Here is a 19718-nt window from a genome sequence, read left to right as displayed (position 1 = left end):
CGTCGCTCGGATCCCCCTGACAAACCCCTCGCCCCCCACGGTCAGCCTCCGCGACTGTCCGAGAGTCTCTCACTGGACTGCCCCCGCCCCTTCGGCTGCGGCCGCCTCTGCGCCTGCGCAGGACGCCGTCCTAATAAGGCCGGGGGCCCGCCCCTAGCGCCCCACCGAAGGGTTCGCATTCTCCCGCTTTCCGTCCGCCGCCCGGGCGATTGGTCTGTCAACTCTCGGCCGCGGGGGGAGGGTGCGGAGGGCGGCCAAACGGCAGGCTGTGCCCCGCCCCCCCTTAAAGGGGAAGCACTGTCAAACCCGCGTCCCCGCCCGCGCTCTGAATGGGACCTGAAAGGTGGCCGAATTCTTCCTTCCGTCCTTCCCACTGGGAGAGGGGAGCCGTGGCCCGGCTCACTCGGCCCAGGGTGATCGACTCTTCCCCACGTTGGGCGGATCGAGCGCGGCTCCCCGCGAGCCTTAAAAGGAGCCGCCGGCAGCTGCTCTCCGTTGCACCCTGGAGTGAGGCCTGCGGGAACTACCGACCCAGTGTGCAGCGGGGCGCTGCTCCCGGCATGCACGGCGGCTGTGTTCCCGCCGAGCCGCCGCGGCTCGCTGGCCGCCGCCTCAGCGCTGCCCGGGGGCAGCGAGCCTCCTCCCGGCGCCGCCCTGGGGCTTCCCCAGCAGCGGGGAGGTAGGCGATGCTCCCTCTGACCGCCGCCGTTTTCCCTATCTTCCACGTAGTCGCCTGCAGGGACCCGGTGCGGCTTCGCTCTGCCTTGGGGTGACCCGGAGGGCTCCCGGCGCCGGGGTGGCAAGCTCTGGCCAGGGTTCCCCTCCTGTTGAGTCCTGTTGAGGGGGCAGGGGTGCGAAAGTGGCCGGTAGACAGCCGTTCAGAACGAAGCAAAACCTTTTCGGGGGTCGGAACGTTCAGGCATTAGACGTGGGCGAGGGCTTGCGGGCGGAGGGAGGGGCGCTGCACGATATGGTCACTCCGTCCTCCCCTCCGGCCAAGCCGAAAGAGGCCCAGGGACTGACGGTGAGACCCCAGGCCACAGTCCAGCCCACGAAATGATGGATTCCCATCGATTAATTTCTGGGTAACGTAAATGAAATAAATGCCAGCCAAAGGAGCTGCTTTTCATTACAGGCGGACGTTGAGTTTATAGAATAACGAGTGTTACCAAAAGAAAAGCGTGGAAGTAGATCGAATACACGGAGGATTTTAATGGAACGCCTATGTAAGCAAACCCTATTGTGAGTCAAAGCAAAATGTGACCGAGTGATGAATTTAGCCATTATAATCAGTTTAGAAGCATGGGACACCTGTAGGGTGACCGATTTAGAGCAGTTTCGAGACAGCTGTTAGTGGTAAGTACCCACTGACATGCAGAGAAAACTCTAGAGCTTGATCTGGAGGAAAAATTGAAACTTCAGGGAGTTCCATGGCTTGGAAACAATAAAATATTGCGAAGGCTTGGGAGACTGTCCTGTGTTATCCTGTGACGCTTTGAGGTTTCGACCCCTTGAATATTAAGTCAACCCAGACGGCACAGTGAATTGCATTCTTGAGACTGCCTCGGGGGTTTTTCTTGTCATTCTGTAACGCTTTCAGATTAAGCACCCAACTTGTCAAAAACCAGACATTGTTAAGTATTAAATTTTACTGAATTTTACCTGAACCCTGTCGTGTTGTTTTGTTTTCACACAAATTTGAAGCAATTTGTCATTATTGAAAAATAATACCAGACACCGGGGCCAGCGTCGTGGCTCATTTGGTTAATCCTCCGCCTGCGGCGCCGGCATCCCATTTGGCCGCCGGTTCGAGACCCAGCTGCTCCTCTTCCAGTCCAGCTCTGCTATGGCCTGGGAAAGCAGTAGAAGATGGTCCAAGTCCTTGAGCCCCTGCACCCACATGGGAGACCAGGAAGATGCACCTGGCTTTGGGCGGTTGCGGCCATTTCGGGGTGAACCAACGGAAGGAAGCCCCTTTTCTCTGTCTCTCCCTCTCACTGTAACTCTACCTCTCAAATAAAAAAATAAAATCTTTAAATAATAATAGTACTAATACCAGACACCTTATTATTTACCGATTCGGGTTCTTTATTGAATACACCCCTGGTTTTTACTCACCTGATGAGTGATCTTCAGGCAGATAAGTCATGTGGCTAGAAACTGGAAGTGAGAGAAGGCCATGAAGCAGAGTACACCTTCTAGGAACCTAGAGCAAGGTGAGAGGTATGAAGGATGAGTAAGTAAGGCATAGGAGACTTCATAGCATTGTTCTCATTCTTTCATCATTCTATTGAACAGCTGAAAGGAAGCAAAGAATCCAATAATATTTCAGCTGGTATTGGTCTAAACTTGTTAAACAATCTAGCATGATCATCTCTGGTGTGAGTTATTTCAGACATTTGCCTTTTTTTTTATTTATTTATTTACAAAGGTTAGTAATGTAAGGCTTATTCCTGCCGTACTTGTAAAAGGAGAGGGTGCTTACATTGGGGGAAAAAAATCACCAAACTCCCTAGATGTAACTTTTTTAAAAAACATTTTTATTCATTTATTTGAAAGGCAGAGTTAAAAAGAGACAGAGGCAGAGAGAAGGAGGGAGAGATAGGTCTTCCATCCGCTAGTTCACTCCCCCAGTGGCCACAACAGCCAGAGCTGGGCCAATCTGGAGCCAGGAGCTTCCTGGGGCCTCCCACATGAGTGCAGGGGCCCAAGGACTTGGGCCATCTTCCACTGCTTTCCCAGATCCTGCCAGAGAGCTGGATCAGAAGTGGAGCAGTTAGAATTCGAAACAGCGCCCATATGGGATGCCGGCACTGCAGGCGGTGGCTACGCCACAGCATCGGCCCCTAGTCGACTTTGGTTGTTCATAAATGTCCTTTGCTACTCAGTAGTCATCTACCTGGAAATTTTGGGCCTCCTCACATTGGCTCTCTTGACTCTTCTAAATACAAAATTTAAAAATCCTCAATTCTCTGCAACACAGAAGTTAATTGGTGCTATTTAATAATATGAATAAAGCAAACTAGCATCTTAATTTCTCTTTATGTTTTCTGTTCTTAAAGCAACTCTCACAGTAACCTTAAGAAAGATAACTAACTGATGCCTCCAAATTAGTGTCTGGATTTTCTTTAATTTGTAAGACAGTTACTTGAAAAAGTCCCTGGCAAGAAATGCTTATGCCACCGTACCATCTCTTAACATCCCTTATTTATATTGTGAGGGGACAGCAGCAACTTCAAAGGGATTAAAAAGAAAACTAACAAATAGTGAACAATTTCTAAAGATACCTCCTGGGAAGTTTCAGCTTCTGCTGAGTTAGGCCAATTAAATTTGAAGTTCTTTTCGTTTTCCTATTTTTAAATGTTTTATCATGGAAATTTTCAAATATAAAAGTTTCCTTATCATATAATGGCTAATACTATTCAGTTTATAACCTGTTCTCCCTTACCCTTAGTGAATTATTATATTTTATCCATAAATGCTTTAAATACAAACAGATAACTTTTAAAAAAATATTTATTTTTTTATTTGAAAGGAGTAGGTACAGAGAGAGAGGCAGGGGAGAAAGAGAGAGATCTTCCATCTGCTGGTCCACTGCCCAAAAGGCTTTAATGGCTGGGGCTGGGCAAGGCCAAAGCCAGGAGCTTCATCCAGGTCTCCCACATGGGTGGAGGGGACCAAGTGCTTGGGTTATCTGCTGCTTTCCCAGGCACATTAACAGGGAGCTGGATCGGAAGTAGAGCAGCCAGAACTCCCATATGGGATGCCAGCGGCGCTTGCAGCTTAACCTTCTATGCCATAACACTGGCCCCAAGAGATAACTTTTTAAAACATATCCACAATACCGCTGTTATTTAATATCTAGCAATTCACATCTTCTGATTTCCCTATTTCCTCATTAAATCTTGTTATGATTAGTGTGTTTAGTGGGGTCCAAAAAAGTTCTGCACATTTCATTTGCTTAGGGAGGTCTTTAGTAAGAGGCTGATAATTCCCCCCATTCAATTCAATTAAGCAGATGGCAGTGTTTTTCTAGGGAACACATTGGATGCTTGAAAAGCACTGTTTTGGAAAATTCAAGAAAATAACTTGAAATTAAATCCTCAGGTCAAAACGTTACCAGTAGACAGCCTACTCCAGAAAGGTAATCATACTTAATACAAATAAGTCCTTACTAATCTAGGAGGTTGCCTTACTTTTGAGTAATTTGTTCTAGAAGATCCAGTGAAGCATTTAAAATTACACTAAAAATACCCAAACTTTAAATTCATTAGTATAAAAAATAAGCTAAAAGAAAATCTGAGCTAATTTTTTTAAAGATTTATTTATTTTGGGCCGGCGCCGCGGCTCACTAGGCTAATCCTCCACCTTGCGGCGCCGGCACACTGGGTTCTAGTCCCGGTCAGGGCGCCGGATTCTGTCCCTGTTGCCCCTCTTCCAGGCCAGCTCTCTGCTGTGGCCCGGGAGTGCAGTGGAGGGTGGCCCAAGTGCTTGGGCCCTGCACCCCATGGGAGACCAGGATAAGTACCTGGCTGCTGTCATCAGATCAGCGCGGTGCGACGGCCGCAGCGCACCTGCTGCGGCGGCCATTGGAGGGTGAACCAACGGCAAAAGGAAGACCTTTCTCTCTGTCTCTCTCTCTCACTGTCCACTCTGCCTGTCAAAAAAAAAAAAAAAAAAAAAAGATTTATTTATTTTGAAAGGCAGAGTTACAGAGAGAGAGAGAGAGATCTTCCATCTGCTGGTCTACTCCCCAAATAGCCACGATGGCCAAGACTGGACAAGACCAGAGCCAGTAGCTTCCTCAGGATTTCCCATGTGGGTACAGGGTTATCCTCACTTTTTTTTTTTTTTTTTTTTGACAAGCAGAGTGGACAGTGAGAGAGAGAGACAGAGAGAAAGGTCTTCCTTTTGCCGTTGGTTCACCCTCCAATGGCCACCACGGCTGGCGCGCTGCGGCTGGTGCACCATGCTGCTTCTCCTGGTCTCCCATGGGGTGCAGGGCCCAAGCACTTGGGCCATCCTCCACTGCCTTCCCGGGCCACAGCCGAGAGCTGGCCTGGAAGAGGGGCAACCGGGCAGAATCCGGCATCCCGACCGGGACTAGAATCTGGTGTGCCAGCGCCGCTAGGTGGAGGATTAGCCTGTTGAGCCGAGGCGCCAGCCAATCCTCATGTGTTTTCCCAAGCGCACTAGCATGGAGCTGGATCAGAAGTAGAGCAGCTGGAATGCCAGTGCCACAGGTGGCAGCCTTAACCTAAAAAAAAAAAAAAAAAAAGCTGAATTTGAAAGCATTTAAAATTGCTTTGTAAGTAGCACATACTAGTTGTAGTAAAATAAAAAATAGTAATAAAAAGATATATAAAAATCACTACAAACTAGAGATGTCTATTAGTATCTAAGTAAACACCCTGAAGTTTAATTCCATTTTAACAGTTTTTTACTGTAAGAAAACACTTAAGGACTAAAGGGTAAGGTTAAGAAAATACCAGATTTCCTAGATGAGGTATTAGAAATCTGAGCAATGTCAGCCCTTACATGTAGGCCTTATGTGTAGTTTATGTGGTAGACTGAAGTCAATTTTTTATAACATTTATTTATTTTATTTTTTTATTTGAAAAGCACAGTTACAGAGAGAGACAGAGAGGTCTTCCATCCACTGGTTTACTTCCCAAATGGAAATGGCCACAAATGGTGCTGGGCCAGGCCAAACCCAGGAGCTTCATCTGGGTCTGCCATGTTGGTGCAGGGGCCCAAGCACTTGGGTCATCTTCGGCTACTTTCCCAGGCACATTGACAGGAAGCTGGAAAAGAAGTGGAACAGCCAGAACTCAAATGGCACTCATATGGAATGCTGGCCTTGCAAGCAATGGTTCAACTTACTGCACCACACTGCTGGCACCCTTTTGTTGTTGTTGTTGTCTGAGACAGAAATACATGGACATAGAGCTTCTGTGTGCTGCTTGACTCCCCAAAGGCCTGTGAGAGCTGGGCCATTGTCAGAGCCAGAGCCAGAAGCTGGGGACACAATCCTAGTCTCCCATGTTGGTAGCAGGGACCCAAGTATTTGAGCCATTGCCACTGCCCTGTAAGGTCTGCTTGATGGGCAGCTGGAGTTAGGAAGCAGAGCCTGGAATTGAACCCAGGCACTCCAATGTGGGATGTGGCTGTCTTATCCATTAGGCTAAACAACCGCTCCTGACAGCACAGATTTAAAATTGTGTTTACAATCAAACTTGCTACCTTGGCTTATGATACTATTCAGCATAGAAGATTATTATTAATAGTTAAAAGATGATCCTAAAACATTTTTTTACAGGCAGAGTTAGATAGTGAGAGAGAGAAAGGTCTTCCTTCCGTTGGTTCACCCCCAAATGGCTGCTACAGCCGGCGCGCTGCGCCGATCTGAAACCAGGAGCCAGGTGCTTCCTCCTGGTCTCCCATGCGGGTGCAGGGCCCAAGGACTTGGGCCATCCTCCACTGCCTTCCTGGGCCACAGCAGAGAGCTGGACTGGAAGAGGAGCAACCGGGACTAGAACCCGGAGTACCAGCACCGCAGGCGGAGGATTAGCCTAGTAAGCCGCGGCACTGGCCAAACCTAAAACATTTTAATGAAGGAATTCTGAATTATGGAGTGTTGTCAAGGGGAAAGTCAGTATAATAAAATATCGTATTCCCATAACCAAGAAAAAAAATATGGGCGGGTGTTTAGCCTAGCACTTAAAACAACCATATCGCACATCAGAGTGCCTAGGTTTGATTTCCAGCTCTGACTGCTCTAACTCCAGCTTCCCACTACTGCAGACCCTGGGTGGCATAGGTGATGACTCAAGTGATTGGGTTCCTACTATCCATGTAGGATGTGGAAGACCTGGATTGCTTTCCCATCTCCTGGCTTCTGCCCAGCAAGAATTTGAAGAGTAAACCAGCAGATGAGAGCTCTCGTTCTCTTTCTCTCCGTTTCTGTCTCTCAGATTAAAAAGAAAACAGAAAGTAAACACATCGCTCTCTAGGTTATCAGAGAGAGAAAAAATAACACATATGGTATGCTTTGCATATTGCTGACCAGAAAAACATTCAGTTTCCCCCAGTGGTTACCATAGTTACATGAACTGTTTATAACATTAAGAGGAGGGAACTAGGTCACAGTATTGAGGGAGTTTGAATTATGCAGTTATGTTTCCTAAAAGCAAGAAAAGGGTTTAAAACTCAGGAAAAGGTGCCGGCCTTGTGGTCTAGTCCGTTAAGCTGCCACCAGCATCCCAAATGGGCCCTGGTTTAAGTCCCAGCTGCTTCACTTCTGATCCAGCTCCCTGCTAATGCGCCTGGGGAGGCAGCAAAGGATGGCCCAAGTTCCTGGGCTCTTGTACCCACATGGGAGACCCAGTAGAAGTTCTTGGCTCCTGTTCAGCCTGGCCCAGCCCCAGCTGTTGTGGCTTTTTGGGGAGTGAACCAGCAGATGGCAGATCACTCTTAGTCTCTCCCTGTCTCTCTAACTTTGCCTTTCAAATAAATAAATCTTAGAAAAAAAATCAGGAATAGATTTATACTACATGTTCAAAATTGAAATTCTGGTCTAATATTGCCTGTGAAACTTAAAAATTTGTCTAAAATTAAGTAGTTGCTATAGTAGATATAAATTATTCAGCCTATACAAATAATAGGCCCATAAATGTAATATAAAAGATGCCAGCACATTCTTGTAGGTTCCCTTTTATCTTAGTGGGGTATCTTACCCTAAATGTTTTTGCAAGTAATTGATAAACCCAACAGTTATCTAGAATCTGAGAGTAGTGAAAACGTATATAACTTGGCTTCTTACCTCCTTTGAAAGCATGAAATAAAACTTGGCAGCAAGATGGCTGTCAGATACTATGCTTTAATTTGTTGTACAGTGGTTTTCCTATTAAATTCACCATCCAGAAATAAAAGAGTATAGAAAGGAGATATATTGAAAGCCACAGTAGCATAACCTTCACTCCTGCTTTACATGTCTTATATATGGGCTTTTTGTTTGTTTTTCACTAAGAATCTCACAAAAAGATCTTTTTATTCAGAAGTAATTTCTGTTGTACTAGAGCACTGTGCAGTAGTATTTAACTAATAGAGACTGGACAAAGGAAAAGAACGGAAAAAATACATCTCAAGGTTGCATGATTTCAGATTTATTTTTTTAATTTCATGATCACTCTAAAGGACTCATGACTTACAAGTGCTGAAAGCAAGCTTACATCAGTGATTTCGCCACAGGAAGGGAGAGCAGGGAACAGCCAGTGCTGCTGGTGGTTGAACATTGCAACCATCATATATAAAGGGACAGGAAAGAAGCTGAGGACCACTACTATATAGCACCTACAGAATTTTTTTTAGAGTTGATAATATCAACTATACAGACAGACATTTGCTGTACTAGCTTACGGTTGTTACTTGGATGCCCAAATCCATTATCAAAATGCCTGGTTTGACAGCCAGCTACTCCACTTTTGATTCAGCTGCCTTCTAATGGGCACCCTGGGAGGAGCAGATGATGGCTTCCACATGGGAGGCCCAGGTTGAGTTCCTTGTTCCTGACTTTAGCCTGGTCCAGCCTTGACTGTTGTGAGATTGTTAGGAGTGAACCAACAGATAGAAGATCTCACTCCGTCTCTCTCTGCTTTTCAATAAAATGAAAATTAAAAAAATAATTATTGATATCTAAGCAACTTGCTCAATGTCAGATAGTAATATGTAAAATAGTATATACCTAAAAATGTAAGAGTAAAACAAATATTAGTCTTATTTGCTGGCCAGTAACCATTAGTGAAAAGTGCCATAGGAGGGAAAAAATACCTTAAAACTTGGGATATTTTAAAATTTTTTTCTGTGAAGTCTTACAGCAAATTTTACAAAATCGGCTCTAAAAAAATAAGAATTTCTTGAACAATGTTGAAGTTAATCATAAAATCAAAAGTACTAAAAGCCATGTATTCTTTAGACTTTTTTTAAAAAAAGATTTATTTGAAAGGCAGAGTTACAGGGAAAGAGAAGGAGAGATGGAGAAAGACAGAAAAATCGTCCATCCACTAGTTCACTTCCCAAATGACTTCAATGGTTGTAGCTAGACCATGCTGAAGCCAGTAGTCAAGAGCTTCATATGGGTCACTTACATGGCTATAAGGGGCCCAAGAACTTGGGCCATCTTCTTCTTTCCCAGGCACATTAGAAGGGAGCTAGATCAGAAGTGGAACAGCCAGGATTGCAATCAGCACCCTTATGGGATGCCAGCATTGCAGGTGGTGGCTTTACCTGCTATGCTGTGATACAACCCCTAGACTTATTTTCAAGGGTTAATACCATATACCTTCAGTTAAAGTTGAAGAATGGTCTTAAAAATAAAACTAATAGGGGCCAGCATTGTGATGTACTAGTTTTAGATGATGCTTGTGATGCCACCATCCCATATTAGAGTACCTATTCAAGGCCCAGCAGTGGAAGATGCCCCAAGTACTTGGTCCCTGCCAACCACATGGGAGACCTGAATGGAATTCCAGGCTCCTGGCTTCAACCTGGCTCAGCCCCAGCCATTGTGGCCACTTGGACAGTGAACCAGTGGATAGAAGATCTCTGTCTCTCCCTCTACCATTCAAATAAATAAATAATTCTTTAAAAGATATAAAAACATAAAAATTTATTAGCTAGGTGCTTTGGGCTAAATCTTTTGTTCCTCTTAAATGATTCTAGTTGATTATTTAATGAGGCTTTATTGAAGCTATTATTACATTAATTGCTCTTGGCACAGTTAATTTAATTCAGCATTTTGGTTAATATGGGTTCATCTATTCAAGGGTAATGGATTATTGCTTGTCTAATTTATCATCAAAAATTGGTGTTTTTTTGACTTATAAATGAAATCAGTATATCTCATACAATATATTTTTCTGGAAAATTGTGCTTAAACATTTTGCTACATCAGGTAATTTTAAATGCCACTTCTATGAAGAGATTCGAGTTTTAAAAATGAAAATATTCATTTATAAGTAATATACCTGATTTTCTCTTGTTACCTTGAGAAAATACAGGTAGTGTTCCTCACTAACTAACCAGTCAAGGTGAAATTTCTTTTCTTTTTTTTACAAAAAAATTTATTTATTTGAAAGGCAGAGCAACAGAGAGGAAGATCTTCTATTCACTGGTTCACTCCAAAAATGGGCACAGGAACTCTCCTCTGGGTCTCCGACATGAGTGGCAGGGGCCCCATATTTGGTGTCATCATCTCTGCCTTCTCAGGCACATTAGCAGGAAGCAGAGTCGGAAATGGAGTGACTACAGGCTTCACAAGCCCGTGTTTAACCTGCTGCACCATAGTCCTGGGCCTAGCTGTAGTTTCTTTCGCTTATTCTAACTAGCGTACATTGCAGATACTTTAACACAACATTCTTTTGTCACAGAAATGGTATCTTTAGGGAGGGAACTTTGGAGAAGTACCTGAAGGCATATTTTCTTGTTATCTGGCTACAGTAAATACTAGAATTAAGGGAGATAAAAGAGAAAGATATAAAGGATATGGGGGAAAGTTTTATATGGAAAATATTAGAGGTTAAAAGGCTTTACCTTATGTGAAAATAGAAGAATTTGAGAAAGAAATTTAAAGTAATGAATAGTGGTGGTAGAACATTAAAATTTAGGAACATAATATATATAAACTTTATGTGGAGACCACTTGTGATACTTTTTTTGCTGAACAAGAAAATACAGTTTTAATATAGGGTTAAACAAATAACCTATTTAACTCAATCTTTGAAAATTGGCATGTTAATTCAAAAATACTTTCAGAAACAACCATGACAATTTGTCTCTCAGATGTATTCACTGAAAAATTTGCCTCCAGATTTTTGTACTAAAGTATACTAAAACCCAAAATCAAAGCATCATACTGGTTAAACAGGAAACTGCGATAAATATGGTAAAAGAGAATTGAAAGGCCGGCGCTGCGGCTCAGTAGGCTAATCCTCCACCTAGCGGCGCCGGCACACCGGGTTCTAGTCCCGGTCGGGGCGCCGGATTCTGTCCCAGTTGCCCCTCTTCCAGTCCAGCTCTCTGCTGTGGTCTGGGAGTGCAGTGGAGGATGGCCCAAGTGCTTGGGCACTGCACCCCATAGGAGACCAGGAGAAGCACCTGGCTCCTGCCTTTGGATCAGCGCGGTGCGCCGGCTGCAGCGCGGTGCACCGTGGCAGCCATTGGAGGGTGAACCAACGGCAAAAGGAAGACCTTTCTCTCTCTGTCTCTTTCTAACTATCCACTCTGCCTGTAAAAAAAAAAAAAAAAAAAAAAAAAAAAAAGAGAGAGAGAGAAAGAGAGAATTGAAAGCACTACTTCTAAATTGATCATGTCACATAATTTGGTCAGTGGTGCAAAATAGACAGTAAAGTTCAGGCAGAATAGATATCAATAATTTCTAAATAACCAGTAGCTAGTTGATGGGTACTATCTCCCAAACCAAAGATCCATATTTTCCTCTCCAGGTGACAGCTGTGTTGGTACATGATTCTGTGAGTAAAACACGCCTTTTCTGGGGAGGGTGGGAGTGGGAGGTGGTTAAGATTTATGTATATATTTATTTATTTGAAATGTAGAATAAGAGAGGGAAAGACAAAGATTTTTCCATCCATTGGTTTACTCCCCAAATGATTGCAACAGCTGGTCTGGACCAGGGTGAAACAAGGAGCCAGGGACTCCATCTGAGTCTCCCACATGGATGCCAGGTGCCCAAAGACTTAGTCCATCATCTGCTGCCTTCCAGGCACTTTAGCAGGGAGCTGGATCAGAAGCGGAGAAACTGGGACTCAAGCTGGCATTCCCAAATGGGATATGAGAATCGTAAGCAGTAGCTTAACCCTCTGTACTACAAAACTGGCTCCCAGATGGGACTTGGTGATTTGCAAATAATGACCTGACCACCAAGCTGTACCAGATACAGTTCAAAGTAATGTTTGCATACTTTGCATCAGAAATTGTAGATATTGACCATAGTGTGGACCAAATTTCCAAAAATAATAGTAGCTACTTTCTGACTTTTGTAGACAGAAAGAATAGAAGATGAAGACACATTTTCAGGGAGACATTGGCATTTGCAGAGAAAAGATTCCTTCTGAAGAGAGACCCATGGCAACTGGCAAATTGTTGGTGAATGTGTTGCTGCAAACAGCTGACTTTCCATTGGCATCATAGCTCTGCACAAGGGTTGGTGAAGAATATTCAGGAGCCACAGGTAAGAAACTACAAATTGTTCAACCGGAGTATCAGTAGAAGAATTTGAGAAATTTGACAATCAGGAATAAGTTATTCAGGTAAAAAATTGAAGAATTTGACCCTTAAGACAAATTGGTTTTGGGGATTCTTTTGTGAATTTTGCGGGTTGGTACATGTGTTATTTTAAGAAAACATAACCACTTTTTTTTTTAATTACTTATTTTAAAGTCAGAGAGAGGGAGAGACAGAGAGATCTTCCATCCTCTGGTTCACTCCCTAGATGGCCGCAACTGCCAGGGCTGGGCCAGGCCAAAGTCAGGAGCCAGGAACTTCATCTGGGCCTCCCACCTGAGTGGTGGGGGTTCAAGTACTTGGGCCATCTTCTACTGTTTTCCCATGCCATTATCAGGGAGCTGGTTCTAAAGTGGAGCAGCTGACACAGGAACTGATTCAATTAGCGTTTCCCACATTCACATGAAACAAATACATATATACTGCCTACTCAAGAGAGCATGAATAGATACACTGGGGCTGGTGCTGTGGTGCAGTGGGTTAACGCCCTGGCCTGAAGCGCCGGCATCCCATATGAGTGCCGGTTCTAGTCCTGGCTGGTCCTCTTCCAATCCAGCTCTCTGCTGTTGCCTGGGAAAGCAGTAGATGATGGCCCAAGTCCTTGGGCCCCTGCACCCACGTGGGAGACCTGGAAGAAGCTCCTGGCTCCTGGCTTCAGATTAGCACAGCTCCGGCTGTTGCAGCCATTTGAAGAGTGAACCAGCAGATGGAAGACCTCTCTCTGTATCTCTACCTCTCTCTGTAACTCTGTCTTTCAAATAAATAAAATAAATATTTTTTAAAAATAAAAATATATAAATAAATAGAAACACTAAGCACTTAGGTTTGGAGCTGGTGTTGGGACATCAGCATCCCTTATGAGTTCTGGTTTGAGTTCTGGAGGCTCCACTTCTGGTCTAACTCCCTACTACTGTGCCTAGGAAAGAAGCAGAAGATGGCCTGAGTAGGTGGGCACCTGCCATCCCCATTGGAGACCCAGATGGAGTTCTAGGCTCCTGGCCCAGCCCCAGCTCTGACCATTGAAGCCTTTTGGGAAGTGAACCAGTGGATGGAAGACCTCTTTCTTTCTCACCCTCTCTCTGTGAAATTATTCCTTACCAAATAAATAAATATCCAGATTTAATTCACTTCTATGAGAATTTTTTTGATCAAGGGAATTAATTTGTCCGTGCAGGCCAAATTCTTCAAATTCTTCCATTGTTCTTCAACTGAACAATTTTGTGAATCAGATGATTGAAAATTTGTATTTAGACTGATGTTATGTGTTAACACCCTCTATAACTTGTGCCTACAACCTCAAAAGGAACCTAGGAAATACAACTAACTACACAGAATCCCTCTCTTAAAGTCTTTTATTAAGCCCTAGTCTTCTCTATAGAAATGAAATTTGACAGAATTATCTAATGAAGAGGAATCTGACTATAGCAGTTGAGAAAGGAAAAAAACTGGAAGACCCACATTCATAGAAGGGGACAGAGAAGCCGACGCCGCGGCTCAATAGGCTAATCCTCCGCCTGTGGCGCCAGCACCCCGGGTTCTAGTCCCGGTCGGGGCACCAGATTCTGTGCCAGTTGCTCCTCTTCCAGTCCAGCTCTCTGCTGTGGCCCGGGAGTGCAGAGGATGGCCCAGGTGCTTGGGCCCTGCACCCGCATGAGAGACCAGGAAGAGGCACTACCTGGCTCTTGGCTTCGGATCAGCGCAGCGCCGACCATAGCGGCAATTTGGGGAGTGAACCATCGGAAGGAAGACCTTTCTCTCTGTCTCTCTCACTGTCTATAACTCTACTTGTCAAATAAAAATATTTGTTACACTGTAGCCAATAAGAAATTATTTAGGGGGCCAGACTGTGGTGTAAAGGGTAAAGCCTCCTGTATGGGTGTGGTTCGAGTCCCAGCTGCTCCACTTTCGATCAAGCTCTCTGCTATGGCCTGGGAAAGCAGTAGAGGATGGCCCAAGCACTTGGGCCTCTGCATCAGCAAGGGAGACCCAGAAGAAGTTCCTTGCTCCTTGCTTCAGACTGGCCCAGCTCTGGCCATTGTGGCCATTTGGGGAGTGAACAAGCAGATAGAAGGTCTTTCTCTCTCTCTCTCTCTCTGCGTCTGCCTCTGCCTCTTTGTAACTCTGCCTTTCAAATAAATAAATCTTTTTTAAAAAGTTATTTATAGAATAAAAAAAGTAAGGACTATAAACCTTGCAGTTTTTACAATTTTGAGCTCTATCCATCTTTAGTCCTCCTTTTCTAAACAGCATAGATTCTTTCTTTCTTTCTTTTTTTTTTTGGACAGGCATTGTTAGGCAATAAGAGAGAAAGGTCTTCCCTCCGTTGGTTCACCCCCCAAATGGCCACCACGACCGGCGCTGCGCCGATCGAAAGCCCAGAGCCAGGTGCTTCCTCCTGGTCTCCCATGCGGGTGGCAGAGGCCCAAGCACTTGGGCCATCCTCCACTGCCTTCCTGGGCCACAGCAGAGAGCTGGACTGGAAGAGGAGCAACCGGGACTAGAACCCGGCACCCATATGGGATGCTGGCACCGCAGGCAGAGGATTAACCAAGTGAGCCAAGGCACTGTCCCTGATCAGTAGGGCTTTTAAATGGATAGCCCCCAGGGAAGCCCATTCTGACAGGTAGGCTTAGGGTAGATGGGAGCAACTGGGACAGAATCTGGCGCCCCAACTGGGACTAGAACCTGGGGTACCAACGCCACAGGCTGAGGATTAGCCAAGTGAGCCGCAGCTCCAGCCAAGTACTGACTTTTTAACACACACTCACACACACTCATATACACATACATATCTTTTTTTTTTTTTCAAAGATTTATTTAAGTGGCCATTTGGGGGGTGAACCAACGGAAGGAAGACTTTTCTCTTTTTCTCTCTCACTGTCTAACTCTGCCTGTCAAAAAAAAATTTTTTTTAAGTCAGTACTCACTTTTTGTATTTAAAAACTGATTCCAGGTCATCCAGTAGAAGATGACCCAAGTGTTTGGGCCCTGCACCCACATGGGAGACCAGGAGGAAGCACCTGGCTCCTGGCTTCGGATCAGCACAGTTCTGGCCATTATAGCCATTTGGGGAGTGAACCAACGGAAGGAAGACCTTTCTCTCTGTCTCTCCCTCTCACTGTAACTCCACCTCTCAAATAAATAAATAAAATCTTTTAAAAAGATAAAAACTGATTCCAACTGAAAAAAATTCCAAAAAAAATAGTGGCAGAAATTTCCCCAGATTTGGTGAAAGACATAAATTACCAGATTCTGGAAGCTCAGTGAAGCCCAAGCAGGAAGTAATAAAAGTCACACCTAGGTACAACAGAGCCAAACTACTGAGAAAAGTAAAGATAAAATTTGACAGTAGGCAGAGGAAAATGACATACCATGAAGGAAACAAACATTAGAAATACAACTAGCTTCTCGTCAGAATCAAGTGAAATGGCATCGTTATAATTTTGGGGGTGGATGTGGGGAATGTCAGCCCAGTATTCAACCTTCAAAATTAAATGAAGGGGCCGGTGCTGTGCTGTAGCGGTTAAAGCCACTTCCTCTAGTACCAGCATCCCATAAGGGTGCCAGTTCAAGTCCCGGCTACTCCGCTTCTGATCCAGCTCTCTGCAGTGTCTGGGAAAGCAGTAGAAGATGGCTCAATTCCTTGGGCCCCGGCACCCACATGGGAGACCCAAAAGAAACTCCTGGCTCATTGCTCCTGGCTTCGGATCGGCCTAGTTCCAGCTGTTGCAGCTATCTGGGGAGTGAACCAGCAGATGGAAGACCTCTCTCTCTCTTTCTCTCTCTCTCTCTCTTTCTCTCTGCCTCTCTGTAATTCTGCCTTTCAAATAAAATAAATAAATCTTTTTAAAAACTTATACGAAATAACAATGGTTCAAGAACGAAGGCAAACTAGGGCCGGCGCCATGGCTCACTAGGCTTAATCCTCTGCCTGTGGTGCCGGCACACTGGGTTCTAGTCCCAGTCGGGGAGCCGGATTCTGTCCTGGTTGCTCCTCTTCCAGTCCAGCTCTCTGCTGTGGCCAGGGAGTGCAGTGGGGGATGGCCCAGGTCTCTCTCCCTCACTAACTCTGCCTGTCAAAAAAAAAAAAAAAAAAAGGCAAACTAAAGACATTTTTATTTAATGTGGGTAACTATAGAAGAATTTTTTCCTTATAATTTCTCTGGAATAAGTGACTGTTAAAGCAAAAATAGCATTCTGTAAAGGGGTATATAACATGTAGATACAACATATATCACAAGCCTATCATAATGTACAGAAACGTCCTTGTATTTCCTATAAATTGGTATAGTATTTTTTTTTTGACAGGCAGAGAGAGAGAGACAGAGAGAAAGGTCTTCCTTTTCCGTTGCTTCACCCCCTAAATGGCTGCTACGGCTGGCGTGCTGCGCCGATCTGAAACCAGGAGCCAGGAGCTTCCTCCTGGTCTCCCATGTGAGTGCAGGGCCCAAGCACTTGGGCCACCCTCTACTACCTTCCTGGGCCACAGCAGAGAGCTGGACTGGAAGAGGAGCAACCAAGACAGAATCTGGCACCCCAACCAGGACTAGAACCCCGTGTACCGGCGCCACAGAGCGGAGGATTAGCCTAGTGAGCCGCGATACCGGCCAGTATTAATTTTTTAAAAGATTTATTTATTTATTTGAAAGTCAGAGTTACACAGAGAGGAGAGACACAGAGAGAGAGAGAGAGGTTTTCCATCCAGTGGTTCACTCCCCAGATGGCCGCAATGGCCGGAGCTGTGCTGATCTGAAGCCAAGAGCCAGGAACTTCTTCGGGGTCTCCCACGTGGGTTTAGGGGTCCAAGGACTTGGGCCATCCTCTACTGCTATCCCGGGCCATAGCAGAGAGCTGGAGAGGAAGTGGAGCAGCCGGGTCTCAAACCGGTGCCCACATGGGATGCCGGTGCTTCAGGCCAGGGTGTTAACCCACTGTGCCACAGCGCCGGCCTCCAGTATTAATTTTTAAAACACAAATATTGTAATCTCTTGGGAAAAATTCAAAGATGTTTTGCTAAAATTAATTAAATAGAATTATAAAAATTATTCAATTAATGCCAAAGCGGTCAAGAAAGGCGTGACAGAGAGACATAAAATATATGAGATAATGGGCTGGCGTTGTACAACAGGTTCAGCCACTGCCTAGGACACTGACATCCACATGGGCACCTGTTTGAGTCCCAGCTGTTCCATTTCTGCTCCTGCTCCCAGCTAATGTGCCTGGGAAAGTAGCAGAGGATGGCCCAGGCTGTTGTGACCATTTGGAGATTGAACCAGTGATGGAAGACTATCTCTCTCTCTCTCTCTCTCTCTCTCTCTCTCTAAGTCTGCCTTTCAAATAAATAAAAAATATTAAAATACATGCTATAAAACAAATAGTAAAATTATACTTAATAATTTCTCTATATCAATAATTACATTAAATGTAAATGACTAAATACTCCAGTTAAAAGGCAAGGGTGGCCAGAATGCATTAAAAAGAATTGGGGACTGGTGCTGTGGCATAGTAGGTTAAGCCTCTGTCTGCAGTGCTGGCATCCCATATAGGTGCCGTTTCAAGTCCCAGCTGCTCTACTTCCAATCCAGCTCCCCGCTATGGCCTGGAAAAATGGTGGAGGATGACCCAAGTGCTTAGGACCCTGCACCCATGTGGGATATCCAGAAGCAGCTCATGGATCCTGGCTTCAATTGGCTCAGCTCTGGCTGTTGTGGCCATCTGGGGAGTGAACCAGTGGCTGGAGGTCCTCTCTGTCCGTCCCTCTCTCTGTAACCCTGCCTCTCAAGTAAATAAATGAATCTTTTTTTAAAAAAAGTAAAAATTATATACTGTCTACCAATTGATGCAATTTAAATATAAAAACACAGATAGGTTGAAAGTAAATAACAAATGAGGCCGGCGCCGCAGCTCAATAGGCTAATCCTCCACCTAGCGGCGCCAGCACACTGGGTTCTAGTCCCGGTCGGGGTGCCGGATTCTGTCCCGGTTGCCCCTCTTCCGGGCCAGCTCTCTACTGTGGCCCGGGAAGGCAGTGGAGGATGGCCCAGGTGCTTGGGCCCTGCACCCCATGGGAGACCAGGAGAAGCACCTGGCTCCTGCCATTGGATCAGCGCGGTGCGCCGGCCGCAGTGCGTCAGCCACGGCGGCCATTGGAGGGTGAACCAACGGCAAAAGGAAGACCTTTCTCTCTGTCTCTCTCTCTCACTATCCACTCTGCCTGTCAAAAAAAAAAAGTAAATAACAAATGAAATATACAAAATAAAAGCATATGGAGGCTGGCGTGTCCATATATTGTATAAAGTAGATTTCCATACAAAAGGAAGGGAATCATCAGAGAGAAAGAGAGACACTTCATAATGATAAAGTAGTTAGCACATTGGGAAGACATTATGAATGTGTTTTCACTAATACAGCTTGAAAATACAATCAGTCCTCTGTGGGTTTCACATCCATGGATCCAGCTAACTTCAGATTGAAAATATTTTTTTTTTTAAATTGCATCTGTACTGGGGCTGGCGCTGTGATGCAGCGGGTTAACGTCCTGGCCTGAAGCGCTGGCATCCCATGTGGGCACTGGTTCTAGTCTGGGCTGCTCCTCTTCCAGTCCAGCTCTCTGTTATGGCCTGGGAAAGCAGAACAAGATGGCCCAAGTGCTTGGGCCCCTGCACCCACATGGGAGACCCGGAAGAAGCTCCTGGCTCCTGGTTTTGGATCAGCGCAGCTCCAGCCATTGCGGCCATCTGGGAAGTGAACCAGCGGATGGAAGACCTCTCTGTCTCTACCTCTCTCTGTAACACTGTCTTTCAAATAAATAAAATAAATCTTTAAAAAAATTTGCATCTGTACTGAACATATGCAAACTTTTATGCTTTAAACAATACAGCATAAAAAATATTTCCTTAGGATCTACATTGTATTAAAAGTAATCTAGAGGTGATTTAAAATATACAGGAAGATGTGCATGGTTATATGCAAATTTACCATTTTCAATAAGGGAGGTGAATATTTTCAGATTTAGTCTCCATAGGGAATCCTGGAACAAATCACCCCCCATGGATGCTGAGGGGTGACTGAACATTAAGCAAAAATTTACCGCGGCGGCCATTGGAGGGTGAAGCAATGGCAAAGGAAGACCTTTCTCTCTGTCTCTCTCTCACTGTCCACTCTGCCTGCCAAAAAAAAAAAAAAAAAAAAAGGCCCAGAAATACATTTTTCCTTGTATACCATATTTCTCTTTTAAAGTTAAGTATGAGTTCAATTTTATAAAGCCATTTAAAAACAGCATTATGGAGCTGACATTTTATACCAAAAGAATAACTTTTAAAAAGATCATTGGGGCCAGCATTGTGGTGTAGTAGGTTAAGCTGCCACTTGCAGTGGCACATCCCATATGGGTGCTGGTTCGTGTCCTGGCTGCTCCA

At 44.9% G+C, this 19718-nt stretch overlaps 1 long non-coding RNA gene across 1 annotated transcript; it reads left to right on the top strand.

The window, feature by feature from the left end:
- Positions 1–555: 555 nt before the first annotated feature.
- On the top strand, positions 556–13423 carry LOC138848474 (uncharacterized). The gene is made up of 3 exons (XR_011386297.2): positions 556–679; positions 12060–12247; positions 13221–13423. It is a non-coding gene; the product is annotated as an uncharacterized LOC138848474 (long non-coding RNA).
- The last annotated feature ends 6295 nt before the right edge of the window (positions 13424–19718 follow it).

Source organism: Oryctolagus cuniculus, chromosome 2 (genome assembly GCF_051225735.1).
Source record: "Oryctolagus cuniculus isolate XC-2025 breed Fujian yellow rabbit chromosome 2, ASM5122573v1, whole genome shotgun sequence".
Lineage (NCBI taxonomy): Eukaryota > Metazoa > Chordata > Mammalia > Lagomorpha > Leporidae > Oryctolagus > Oryctolagus cuniculus.
This window is presented reverse-complemented; position numbering and strand designations above follow the sequence as displayed.